Here is a 13,192-nt window from a genome sequence, read left to right on the forward strand (position 1 = left end):
GACTGACCCCAATGTTATGCCCTTTATCTATCCCCCAAAAAAGGCCCGGATCCCCTATTTCTTTTTTGATAGGAAAGCCCGCCCCGAGGAAAAATCTGTGTCCAGGAAGGCTATGTAAATTAGGGTCTTTAAGCCCTCACCCAGCACCTATGAGTTCAATCAACATACGTTTCAAAAAGCATTTTGAAGCCATATAGCCATTTCAGCCTGACTCCCCATTTTCTCTTAAATCAAGCTATGAAAAAACGGGAGTAATGTGGAATGACTCTATTCCTGTGAGCTGTAGAGTTAGTTATCCCTTATCATCCCTGGTATTCCATTCCTCCTCTCTATGAGATGTGGGATCGACCCCGCTCTTTCTACATCCTTTTGTATGATAAGGCATGCCTATCTATCTTTTATCCAGCCTTTGCTCCACTATCAACTACCGGAATGGTTATTTTGCCTGCACCGCTTTCCTCTCCCGCGGCAAGAGCTCGTTCGCCAAGTCTGAACTCCCACTTTCTCGTCTATGACGGCTCTCTTCGATGCTAGCAACCGCGTTTGACCCTTTGTCTGCGCTTCTTTCAATTTCCTTACATTCTCTCTTCAAGAGAGACTTGACCTTTACTTAGAGAGGGGCTGCGGTACCACACTCTTCCGTGCTCGTAGGTTGACTTCCCTATGCATCCCGACTAAGGTCTCACAAACGTGCACTTCCCTTATGCATCCAGCCGCTTCACTAACTAATGTGAATAGGTTATAAGGGTGGGTTGGTTATATACTCTTCTGCGCGTTCCTTCTTCGAACCTTTTGGTATGTATTGCCCCCTAAAGATCAGATCCACCGGACGAGAAACTCAATTCTGCACTGCAGCTGAGTCGTCGGACTTATCCACCAAGGGATTCCTTGAATTTCTGTGGATTGCGTTGGAGGAAATCTACCAAAGCTAGGCAGATAGATGGACTCCTTCCCCGCTGCTAAGGGAGAGCAAGAAAATCAGGAAGAAGAATGTAATCAGCGCCCCCTTTCTTTTGGGTATGCAGGTACTAAGAGTCCTCTCACTACCAACCAGCGGACATCATCTGGCTGGGTCTTGGCCGGTATCAACAACAAGAAAAAAAACAAGCAAATGGAAACAGCAACTAACTATGGCTCTTGGCCCAGACAACGTCCTAGGCGTAGGGGAGATCGGAGCAAGAGGGAACGCCTAGACGACGTTTTTCTTCCTGGGCAGCTGTAAGTAGATCGAGAGGTCCTTCTGCCCCTTGTCCCCGAATAAGGGTCATATGTTCTCATAAAAGGTTGCTCCAATCTGACCTAGCTGGCGAGCGATCCCAGTTCGCAGCAGAGAACAAGACAGGAAGCGAGCGTACCTTTGTTCGCTTCTTCTCCACCAAGCACGGAAGTTTAAGGATAACTGTAGGTCGGTGGCTACCTAAGGAAACTCCGATTCGATCCGCCCCCCGGCTGGGAGGCATCTACCTCATCCCGATCACAAGGAGAGGTTCACCATGATGGGGGTACTTCTTTTTTGTTCCCTTCCGGAAAGAATGAAATGCATAGGGGACCATCCTTTTGTTGCGGCATGCTCCTGAGATTGACGGATTCGCAGGGGGCCTCAGGCCCTACTTAGTTGACTGACAATGACAAAGGCTTACGAAACTAAGTAGGACCTTTTGAATTGAATCTGAAGTAGTCTATCAGTGGTGCGAAGCTGCTTTGCTCCTTTTCAGTAGGGGAGCGAAAGGTTAGACCTTAGAAAGTCAACGAACAGCGGTTCTTCTATGTAGGTATGGCGTTCCCCCTTGACTCTCCTAACAGCTAAGTGACTTCGTAACCTTTGCGTAGCGTAGTAGAATGAAGGCTACGCACCGACGCTCTCTTATCTATTAGCCTAAGCGTCTTCGCTAACTCGCTCGCCTACTATACAATAACAATACAATTAGTAGGGTATAGTAGGCTAACTCTGCCGCTGACTTCTATTAATCTAATGTAGGGCTAAGTAGCGCCTTTTCCTTTAGGTCCAACGTAGCGTTGACAAAGAAGAACAGACGGTGAAAAGACAGCGAATCTTTTCCTCTTGATCTGAGGTACGAAGAGAAAGATCTCTTTTTTATGACTTCCACTTATCGATCCCGGCCCGGAAAAGTGACCGACCAGGACCCTATTGATGAATGAAAGAAAGGGTTTATGAGCCCTAGCCCTGTAAGCCCACACCTGTGTAGAGTAGATCGTTCAACACCTGCGGCACAAACCCATTTTTGACCTATTGGTCCTAGTATCATAGGCGACCGAACGGCCGCCCCCTAATTACTAGACCAACCCGCGATAATAATTCCATAAACACCTAGCGAAGATATGGCAAACAAATAAAGTAGCCCTATGTTCGGATCTGACAATACCATACCATAATCAAAAGGTACAACGGCCCGAGCGACCAGACTTAACATAAATGTAGCCACTGGAGCCATTCTAAAAAGGGAGAAATTAGCACTACTTGGTGAAAGAGGTTCTTTTATCATCAATTTCAAACCATCTGCTAGAGGTTGTAACAATCCGAACGATCCCACTACATCAGGACCCTTTCGACGTTGCACAAAAGCCATTACTTTACGTTCAGCTAGCACTAAAAAGGCTACTCCTAGTAGAAGTGGTATAATTATTCCAAGTATTTCAGCTGGAACTGCTATGTACGTTTTCGATTTTCTATTCACTCTAGATCTGGCCTGGTCGACCCGATCATGATATTTCACTCTAGATCTGGCCTGGGCGACCCAATCATGATATTAATGGATCGGACCTTTTCTCGAAAAACACCGGATCCCGAGAAGAGTTGAAGATGGTGCAAGATCGAATCCTCTTACCTTACTTCGAATGGAAGCTTAGCCCGCCTCACTTGCTTTCTTTACTGCATAAGGGCATAAACGAAGTCAACGGATTTCCTTCTAACTAGCGGCTGAGAGTAAGCAAGCTACCTTCATTCAACAGATTTGTGGTTGAGTCAATAACATGCTCTGGGTCGGGAATCTTTTCTCTTCTCTTTTGCATTTCCGCTGCCTGCGTTCTTTTTTGTGTCCGTCCGTATCGCAAAGCTGGTCGACGCCTGCTGTAATGGTTGAAAATAGGGGGCCAACCAAGACCCCCTAATAAAGCTTCGATAAAGCAAACGATTCGTTCCGACAACTTCGGACCAGATTCACCCCTTTGAATTAGCCGATCTTACAAAATAGATCGGGCGGGCTGGTTGGGAAGGGGTTCTTAGTGGAGAAAAGAATCGCTGAGAGATAGATTCGACTATTTGGTCAGGACGAATGAGTGGCTGTGCAGCATGCTCCGGAGGAGATTGACCCTGAGAGTCAGTCCAGTCAGAAAGGGGAGGGCCCGCTGTCTAGACTGCATTTCGGGAGTTTGAACACCATCCCATTTCAACCAAAAAGACAACCCTGTCAAAGGTATCTAACCTTCCTTCCTTATGAGTGGAAATCCAATTCCGTTTTGTCTTTTTTGCATAAAAACCACCGGTAATAAATATATATTAATGAATTTGGAAACCCGTTCTTCCGACCATTTTAGAAAAGCGCATACTTTCTCCTCAAAAAATGACCTCTCCCGTCAGGGAGCCCATTAGATATTTACCTAAACCGGTAGGTAGGTCCTTGAGCAGATCCCACGTTAGCCCCAAGACGAGTAAATGCTTGAGCTTAAGTGAGAAGGGCCTCCTCCCCCCGCAGGTATTTTGCCTGTATCGTGTTTACCGGGGGGGACCCTCGATCCGGAAGGTATGCCACGGCTACTATCGAGATATACATGTCTGCCTCCCTTGAAAGCTCCTGGTGCTGCGACTATCACCGGTAAGTTGCCTCGGATCAACATCGGGATTAGAATCCACTGCAAAAGCAACTAAGTCAACGCCTATTTGCTCTGGATCTACTGGCCCGGACGCTTGTTGAATCTATTCCACCGCAAACAACCGAATATACTACTGCTGGATCTTCCGCTGCTTCTCTTGTTATTCTTCTCACCTCTCACTACGCCACCTCAGCAGCTGGGACTGGAACTGATTCCGCATCTGGCACTCCCCATTTCTATCGAGATTTAGAAGTAGGGCGAGTGTCTAAAGCCCGGGTTATCTCTCTGAATCAGCTTATTCACTGGACTGTTAAGCCATCGAGTCCTCTAGGGTTGATCGACCCCTTTCAAGAAGATTCATCCAAGACTAACGATCTCGTTAATTCTAAGGAGGAACCCATTCCATAAGGAAGATCAGAGGAAGGCATACATAGTTGGCTGGTTATTTGTCTTTCCCATTCCTGCTGCTACTGAAGGTGCCCGGAATTCATGGATTCTCTGGTAGAGGGGAGTCGAGGTTTCATTCTTTGGTGGGCTGGCTTAAAAGAAGCCACCAATTGCAATTGCAGTAGGAGTAGCTACTTGTTTCATGGCTTTAATTTGAGCTTCAGATACAGAATATCTCCATAAATGGGTATGACTGGTTAAGGTGACCTGCTTTCTTTGTGCGGCAACCGCAAGTTAAGGTACTCTGGATTTGTTATAGCACCACCATTTCACAATATACATTGTCCGGGAAAGCTAGTCTTGGGATTGCTCTTTTATCCTACTGAAGCTCACATTATGAAAGTTGAGGCTTGACTCTAACAGGTCTTTTAAAGTCTCCTTGCTACGGCCTTTATTAATATCCCTAGCTCTTTTGGTTACTCTCATCTTTCGTTTTTGTACTCTATTCGTTCCTTGAAGGAAGGTCCAATTAATTAATAGTCAAGTAATGTTCGGACGGTTAGTGTCTGTTCTGCATGACTCTGGAACGTTATAGCTAAGGAGCGGATTTCAGGGTCCCTTGACTTGCCAAACGGTTAAAGTATGCCTATACAGTCAATCTTTACACACATGATAGTAAAGCCAGGTTATCGACGATTCTACAATAGGCGGCCGCTACCCGACTTAGCGAATCACTTCCAGGCTGGCATTAAATCGAGATCGCGCCAGTCTTTCTTGTGTGCCTCATTTATGCTGGTGGCATACCCGACCGTATTGTGCGGAACCCTCACAAAAGCCGTGGCCTTCCGCTATCTTATACCCTCCCCTAGAAGTACAATGGTGGGTCCCTCCGGAACTGGTAATCCCCGAAAGACTTTCAAGGAGCCTTGTTCAGCAGGTGCGCTGCAAGTATTCTTTCACAAGTTTGACGCAAGTCGTACTTCCCAGCCCTCTTAGCTACTTGTACTAACAAACCAAACTAGGGCGCTATACAGAAGTTCGTGCCTGCTTATCCCGGCTACAATCACTATTGAACAGCGATCCATCTGAAGAATGGCGCTTGTATATCCCTAGGCGTGGGTCTTGACTTTCCCCTATTAGAGAAGGGGGAGGTTTGGAACCCGAAAAGGAAGACATGATCTACATAATAAGACAGAATAGCGCCTAGAGATACAGGTACGGTTCATCGCGTTACTTGTCCAAGCGTCTTGCCGTCTCGTCGGATATGCCATACTCAGATTTTGATGAGGTTAGGAACCATTTGCTGTTACCAGCATTGCTCATTATTAGGAAACTCCCGTTTATCGATTTTCATTAAGGTTACCTTGTCGCTTTAATAATGAATGATATGGAGTCCCTCAATATATATGGCACGCTTGACTAATAGTTTCCAAAGGGGTTTGAACCATCTATTTCTGCCTGAACTCTTCCCGAGTTTCCCTCCTAGCGAACGGGGAAAGCTTATCCCTCACTCGCATTCGCCTAATCGAGCAGAACGCCACTCGGCGATCATCCTACAACTGGTCCCGCCTATAGTTATAGTGTCGAAGACACAATCGATTTTGTTGTTCTTAACGACGGTTGGCAAAGACCGGATCTTTACACTTCGCGACCCTCGGAGAGTATGTGCTTAGTGCAAGGCCTCATAGAACATAGAACAATGAAGTAATGTATCCATACGAGCTCCGGCCCTCACTCGAATACAATACAAAAGAAACTTGTTCATTTATCTTACCTGTTGTGGACCTTCAACGTTTCACCTTTCATAGATCTGGGAAAGAAAGGCTGTTTTGGTTTGGGAAGTGACGTTGAGACTGGGCACGTGCGAGAAGTAATAAAGAAAGCAAAGGGAAATCAGAGGAGTTAGAGCAGGGAACAATGGGCATCCCCGCCTGGAAAACAAAGAGTAGAGTCAGAAGGACCTGAGGCAACTCTACTACCGCCTTTCCTACCAAAAAGCTAACCCAACCGAAGGAAATTACATAAGGTCTGTCTGGAAAGGGCTATAAAGAATCTCATTCCTTCCTCCCTTTCTTCCCCTGTTTCCGAGATCGATATAGCCCTCTCGAAACCTAGCTGTTAGAGTTGCATTTCCGGGCTAATATTCCACTTAATTAATCCCGGGTACTTGAACCCTTCTCCTGCAAGGTATAGAACAACTAAGGTGTGGGCCCTCCTCGCTTTGGTTCTGCTTCTGTGGTGACCAAGAAGCAAGAGCTTGAGCTCAACCAGCCATTGATAATCACTTTTGTGGTTCCCAATCGGGATGGAGATTCCGGTCCGGTGTAGGGGACACCTTCTTCATGATCTAGGGGTCCAATGTAGCCTGCGCTAAGCAGGGAGAGCTCCTCTTTGGTTCCATCTGTCCACATTCTTCCTTTCCTTTCCATCCAGGGGAATTCGGGCTTGATTGTTCTGTGTAGTCGATTCGCTCAGTACCCTCCATAAACAGAGTCCATGAGCTCGGGAAGAGAAGTAGAGCCCTCGGTCAACCAAGAGAGGTCCAGCCCTTCCTGATCATTCATCATTCAATTCGTTGCGTTCTTCTTTCGAGCGGATCCGTCAGCTTCCAGCCAACCAACCAATCCTGTTGATCCTGACCTACAGAAAGAAGGGAATGAGGTAATCTCAGAATCAAATGAAAGAGGAAATAGAAAAAGAAAGAATCGGAATTGATAAGAAAGAACGTCATTCCTATCTTCCGAAGCAGCTTTACCGAGTTGTAGAGGTTCAGTAGTTAGGTTTCATTCATCTTTCGTCTTTCTCCTTTATTAGTGTATTCAGGATCATGAATGTTGAATTAGATTCTTCAATCAATTCATTCATTGACTCGACTCCCTTATTCTTGAACTGTAAACTCTCATTAATGTTTATGTTTCTTCTTTCCTTCCTTAATGCAATAACTGATGGTAATACTGGTGAAGGAGTTCAGGATCATTCATCTTGCTTTCGGCTTGACTTCCTGTTCAGGTTCTGGTTCAGTAGTTCCATCTGGTTCAGTAGTTCAGTCTAATTCATCTTTGTTACAGTCGAGTAAAAGAGTGAAATCCGGAAGGGAGAGGAGCGCAGCAACGAGACCGTAAAATAGCTTTACCTCGTTCAATCAGTCCAGGAGAGGCTCCAGCACAGGTAGGTAAGGGCGAAGTCATCATAAGTGGTTGACTGGGACATTTTTTGAAGGCAAATTCATCGTTTTTCGCTCGTCTTTCATGCGTGCCTGTATTCATTGTATGAGTCATTAGTTCGTCTTAGAGAATGGAAGACGGAATGAGATTTGCGTCTTATTGTAGGTCGGTCATCTGTTCAATCTGGAATTCCATCTCTTCTTTGGTTTCTGGTACCGGTTTGATTTGAGTTCCTTTGTTCAAATCAATATCTATGTCAGGCTTCCCTTCCCGGTTGTCCTGTCCTGTTCAATCCGTTGTTCTTCTGTCCAATCAAATATCCCGGTCGAGCTGGCTTGGCTGGTACATCAATCGGCATATTGCTTGTTTGGTACACATATCTTTCAATGTCAATAAAGTTCTCGAATTCATTCCCCTTGCCTTTTGAGCTGAGCTGAGGAAAACGTGAATCATTTCCATTTTCTGAGCTTGTAAAGCTTTAAGAGAGAATAGGGAGTCAGTCAGGGGAAAAAGAGGCTATAAGTAGGCCGTTTGCTATTGCTAGTTGGGCTGCTCGCCTTTATCCGGCTTGGCTTCGCTATCGCTCATGACTTGTATTGTGGTCGGCCTAAAAAGTAGTATTCCTACCATAAAAGAATGCCGATTATCTAGTGTGTTAAGTTTCGCCAGAAGCAAGCAAGACGAGGTCGCCCCTCTCCCTATCGGTCGAGCTGCTTCGCCCCTATCTCTAAAGTTCGTAGACAAGGCTCGTTCCGTACTTGACTTACGAGCTGGTTGGTGTAGTACTCGCCCCTATCTCTAAAGGGGCTTATGCACTCCACTCGCTGTCGTATAAACGAGCGTTAGAGCGAGCGAGGGAAGCCTTCAATTTAGGGGCTTCCCCCCTTCCTTATCCCTCACCCTACCCTTTCATTTCTGCTTAAGCCCGGTTTGGGGGATTAATTGATTGGATACCCGAGAACCATAATCTTTCCTAGGAACTGCTTCTACGACGATAGATAGGGGTCAGGTTTGTTTGGCATCTATGCCCCCTGCCCTCCAAACAGTATGGGAGCCTTTCAGCTCGTACTGCTCACACTCCTAGATCTTCACGGCACCTCCTCCACCATAGTGTGAGCTGCTCCCAGCTCCGAAAAGCGAGGCCTACTTCCAAATTCGCTTTCAACAACACCACGAAAAAAGTCAACTATGGTAGCCCACTGATCTGATCATAGGTTCAATCCAATCCCTTGGCCTCTCGGAAGCGAGAAAAAAGCGAGCAGCAAGCTGAACCCTTTACCCTTATTATAATAAGAAGGTCAGCTTCATAGCTCCAACCTATACAAGGGGCAAGCCAAACCCTGTTGAAGGAAGGGCTGAATAGCCTTATCTTATTATTAGAGAAAGGGGAGCTTATTATATAAAAAGACTAACAAGGTTTGGAACCCTACTCCCCAACAACAACAAGGGTGCTTGCTGGCATCAAAGCCCTTCATTATTATTAGTAAGATGGGGCGGAGGGCGCACAACCCCTGATCTGCTCCTTTCCTGAGTGTTTCCCACTAAGCTCTTCGATCCTGCCTTGCGCGACGGCTTCGCTATCGCTCATGACTGGTATATGGATCTCTTGATTTATGTAGTGGTCGGCCTGATTGATAGAAGCTTGTCCAGAAGCGACTAGTTGCTTCCCGAATGCCTCTTGACTTTAGTATGGTCTAGTCTTTCTTTCCAATGCCTCCTTTCTTGCCGCCAACGGAGAGTAAGCAAGCGACCTTGCTTGCATTCTAAGGGGAGCAATTTTGCGAGTCTACGAAGCTTCGTAGTTCTCCCTCCCCCCTTTGCCTCGCCATGGCATTAGATCCATAATGACTGGCGAGTCGGAACATTACGAATATAACCACGCGGAGCGCCGGACCGTCCTATCGAAGAAAGAGATCATTAAACCAATTTAGCCGAGCTAAGGTGTGTGTGGAACCCTCGTTTTTGAGTCTTTGATTTGATAATAAGCTAAAGGGGCTGGGGGAATCGCAAGAATTGAGAAGTCCTCCATTGAATGGGGTGGGAAAGAAAGGTTCGGAAATGGCCGGATTAGCAGGAGGAAGGGCGGCCCCACCTTGAAACAAAGGTGTACGTACATAAATAAAGAGGCTGGTTATGGCTTTTCCAAGATAGGGCTCCTTCCCATCTATCTTGACCGGGAAGAGGGGGGAGGCCCTTGCGGAAGCCCTGCCCACCCTTCTCTATTTTGAGGGATCCCTTATATTTAGGATTCCTGGCTTCCCGGACTCGTAACAGACGGCTAGGAACAAGAAGAGGGTCAGTAGTCTCTGCCGTTGCAGGTCCTTCCTTCTCCTTCTGCTGAGACGGCCCTTTTCTTTTTTACCGCGGCACGAAATCATGAAGAAGCTGCTGGAATAACTCAGAAAGAGAGTGGCGCCTAGGCGTTGAGAGCGTCTGTTGTCTTTGTAGAGCAAGAGTAGGATCTTGGACTGGCCCCCTTCGCATGACCTAGAAAGAAAAATCAGTCCGTGCTACTATAAGGCCTCTAAACTCCTTCCTCAGGACACTGTTGCGTTGGCCATGGGGAGGGGGTAGCCCCGACTTCCATAGGTCCTTGGTTCGACCTCCTAATGAGAATTGAGGTCCTTGCGCGGGCGTCTCATCCCCAAGACTTGCTTGCTCCGTATGGAGTGCCCCGTGGTTCCTCGAGTGCCAGCCTAGGAGAGGAATGCCATCAACTAGGGCGCTATTGGCCACTAACCACTCGCTCGCCGGCCGCTCGGGCTCCGCGTTTCAAGTTCGTTATCCTAACCGTCTCCTCTGCTCCACCGGGAGCCTGGCCCCTTCTTCGATCTTATCTACAGCTTTGCTCCTCGGCTCCCTACAGCTCCAGCCGCTCGCTGTAATAGCTTGCTTCTCGGGTGGCTCGCACCCCGGGTGGTGCGGCTGAGCCAGAGTGGGCTCAGCAGTCGGCCTATGTTTCCGGGCGCACGCGTAAAGGCATGATTAGTTCCACAAATCTCACTGCACTGACCATAGTAAACTCCTTCTCGTTGTACCAAAATGGAGATCTGATTTAAACGACCAGGTACAGCATCACATTTGACACCTGAGGAAGGTACAGCCCAACTATGAGGTACATCAGCAGGTGTTACAATAATACGTAGATGAGTTTTGGCTGGTAGAACCACTCTATTGTCCACTTCTAATAAACGTGATTGACCCAATTCTAGATCATCTTCTGGAATCGTATAACTGTCAAAAGTGAGTGACTGTTCATCGGAACTGTTATAGTCAGAATACTCATAAGTCCGATACCATTGATGTCCAATAGCTTTGATAGTCATGGCTGGATCTACTACTACCTCGTCCATTGAGTATAAGAGAGCAAAGGATGGTATAGCAATGAACATCGGAATGATACTAGGAAAAATGGTCCAAAGAATCTCGATAGTAGTTCCATGAACAATCCTTTGCGGTATTTGATTTTTTTGATAGTGGAAATGCCATAAAGCGCGAACCAAGATCCGTGATACGAAAACAAAAAGAAGAATGAGGAAGAAAAAGATATCGTGATGTAAGTCTATTATTCCTTGCATCATAGGTGTTGCTGCGTCTTGAGATCCTAATTGCCATGGTTCCGCTGCATCACAAGGAGCAATTGTGAGGAATAGCCATTTTAGAACAATCATTTTGTTTGGTTTATTCTTTGACTGCTCTGCTCCCCCCCCAAAAAAAGAGAGACTTGTTCTTGCTCTCCCAATTCAGGAAGACAGAAATCGCCGGTTGGGTTGGTCCAACCAAGAAAGGCATGGGAGTGGTGCTTGGGCCGAGTTAAGTAAAGACTGGCTACCTAGTGATTTACAACCACCCTCACAGCACACTTTCTATATATCTTTCTCCTCCCCCCCTCTTTCTTACAACTAGTTGCTGCATGCTATCGGATCTCGAGCAATGGGAGGTTACTATTTGGAATCCACACTCTCATTACATTACAGTCATTTTTTTTGATGTCGAAAAGGTCTTTTGGGCAATGAGTTTCTAATGTATTGGGCGTATCCGTTCTCCATTTATATAGATTCTTTTCGTACTAGCTTATCCGGTGCAGTTTATGCATGGCGAAAGGGAGCATTGGAAGGGTCTTAGCTCCAGAATATTCAGACGAAAAACAAAGAAACTGAACTTCAACCCCGGACACTTTCTTTTTTGTAATATATATATAAGGGATTCTTTCTCTTATCCTCTATATAGCTCGTCGTTGGTCCTTCGCAAGTGCGCTCCGCGAGCACTCTACATCTTTCTTAGATGAGAACACACGGGTGCCTCAACTAATAAGCAGAGTGAAACAAGAAAAGCAAGCGTGCTTTTATTATACGTTAGACGATGCCACCTCCCACTTGACTTGAGTCCACCCGGCATAACCGCATTTCCACCAACCGACTCACTTGCCTCTCCCAACGTTGGGGATGAGAACCCATGATTTGATCTGCTAGCTTGAATGCCTGGATCATGCCGAGAAGAGAAGGTGAAGAAAAGACTGTCGGAACCGATCGGAGGAGGATTGAAGAGTCCATCCCCGCATTGAGAAGTTAGAAGGAAGAGATAGAAAGGTGGGGCATCCATCGCAGCTGTGATGACGCAGTTGAGTGTGAATTCGATCCACCACCCGAGGCCAGGCCGATCAAATCGAGACGTTTTTGGGTTCGATCCAGCAAGTAATCCATAAGCATCAGTAAAAGCAGAAGCATATACAGAAGCCGATACCAACAGCAGTAGAGAAAGACCCACGCTAATAGAAAAAAAAGAAAGCATATCCGCGGATGATAACGAGAGCAGTACCGATACCACCAATAGCATCCCTTCCAGTTCCCTTTACTAGTAAGGGGAGCCATCACCAGGGCCGATGATCCAACCCCATACCGAGATGCCCTTATTATTATGGGCGTGAGCCATAGCCGATGTTGGCTAGAAGCAGTCTCCGTTTTCGCTATGGAGCACCCCTTGTTTCAGATCGATATTGAGTTCCATATCCTCTGACAGATATTCCAGATGTAGAGACAGATCCAAAGCCATTTGATCGAGATCGAGTAGCTATAGCAGATCCATTTAGAGATCGGAACGCCGTTCCGGGTACACCCATTTTAGTAGCAACAGTTGAAGGAATGGTCTTGATTTAAAGAATATTTGTGTAATTAAGAGATATTTATGTAATCCCTTTAAATAAGGAAAAGATTCCCTAATATCTAGAGATTGATTCAAGAGATTTATATATATATTATTACCTAGTATCTAGGGATTTAGCTAGATTTAATTTGACCTAGTATCTAGGAAGATTTTTTTAGCCTTTCTGTATTATAAAAGGAACATCTATCTCTATTCAAATAAACGCAGAATTGAGAGCAAGATTGTTTATACTTGATACATGGTATCAGAGCCTAAAACCAAACCCTAACTCAATCGGTGAAGTCTGAATAGCTGCCGATCATCCATCGTGATCAAATTTCATTTGGAGCCTGAATAGCTGCCGACCTCTCTGTGCATTACCGTAAGTCCAATCGAGTATCACAGCAACCACCACTTCCAAACCACTGTTTTTTTCCCCTAAAGCTTACCACAATTTTGCTAAAGTTTATCGCAAGTCCCAGGAATAAAGCCGCAAGTTACAAGTCCGCCGCAATTCCGCCGCAAGTTGCAAGTCCGCTGCAATTCCGCCGCAAATCCGCAAGTCCACCGCTTTCAATCAATTTTGATATTTTGATAGTAGCTCGCCCCGCAAGTCTGCAAGTCCGCGAACCCACCAATACTAGTCCATACACATCACTGTAACAAGC

The 13,192-nt window shown here is 46.2% G+C and overlaps 1 pseudogene; it reads left to right on the forward strand.

Annotated features, from left to right (window-relative positions):
- Positions 1-813: 813 nt before the first annotated feature.
- LOC111469379 lies at positions 814-1,497 on the forward strand (annotated as a pseudogene).
- The last annotated feature ends 11,695 nt before the right edge of the window (positions 1,498-13,192 follow it).

This window comes from Cucurbita maxima, unplaced genomic scaffold (assembly GCF_002738345.1).
Source record: "Cucurbita maxima cultivar Rimu unplaced genomic scaffold, Cmax_1.0 Cma_Scf00040, whole genome shotgun sequence".
Lineage (NCBI taxonomy): Eukaryota > Viridiplantae > Streptophyta > Magnoliopsida > Cucurbitales > Cucurbitaceae > Cucurbita > Cucurbita maxima.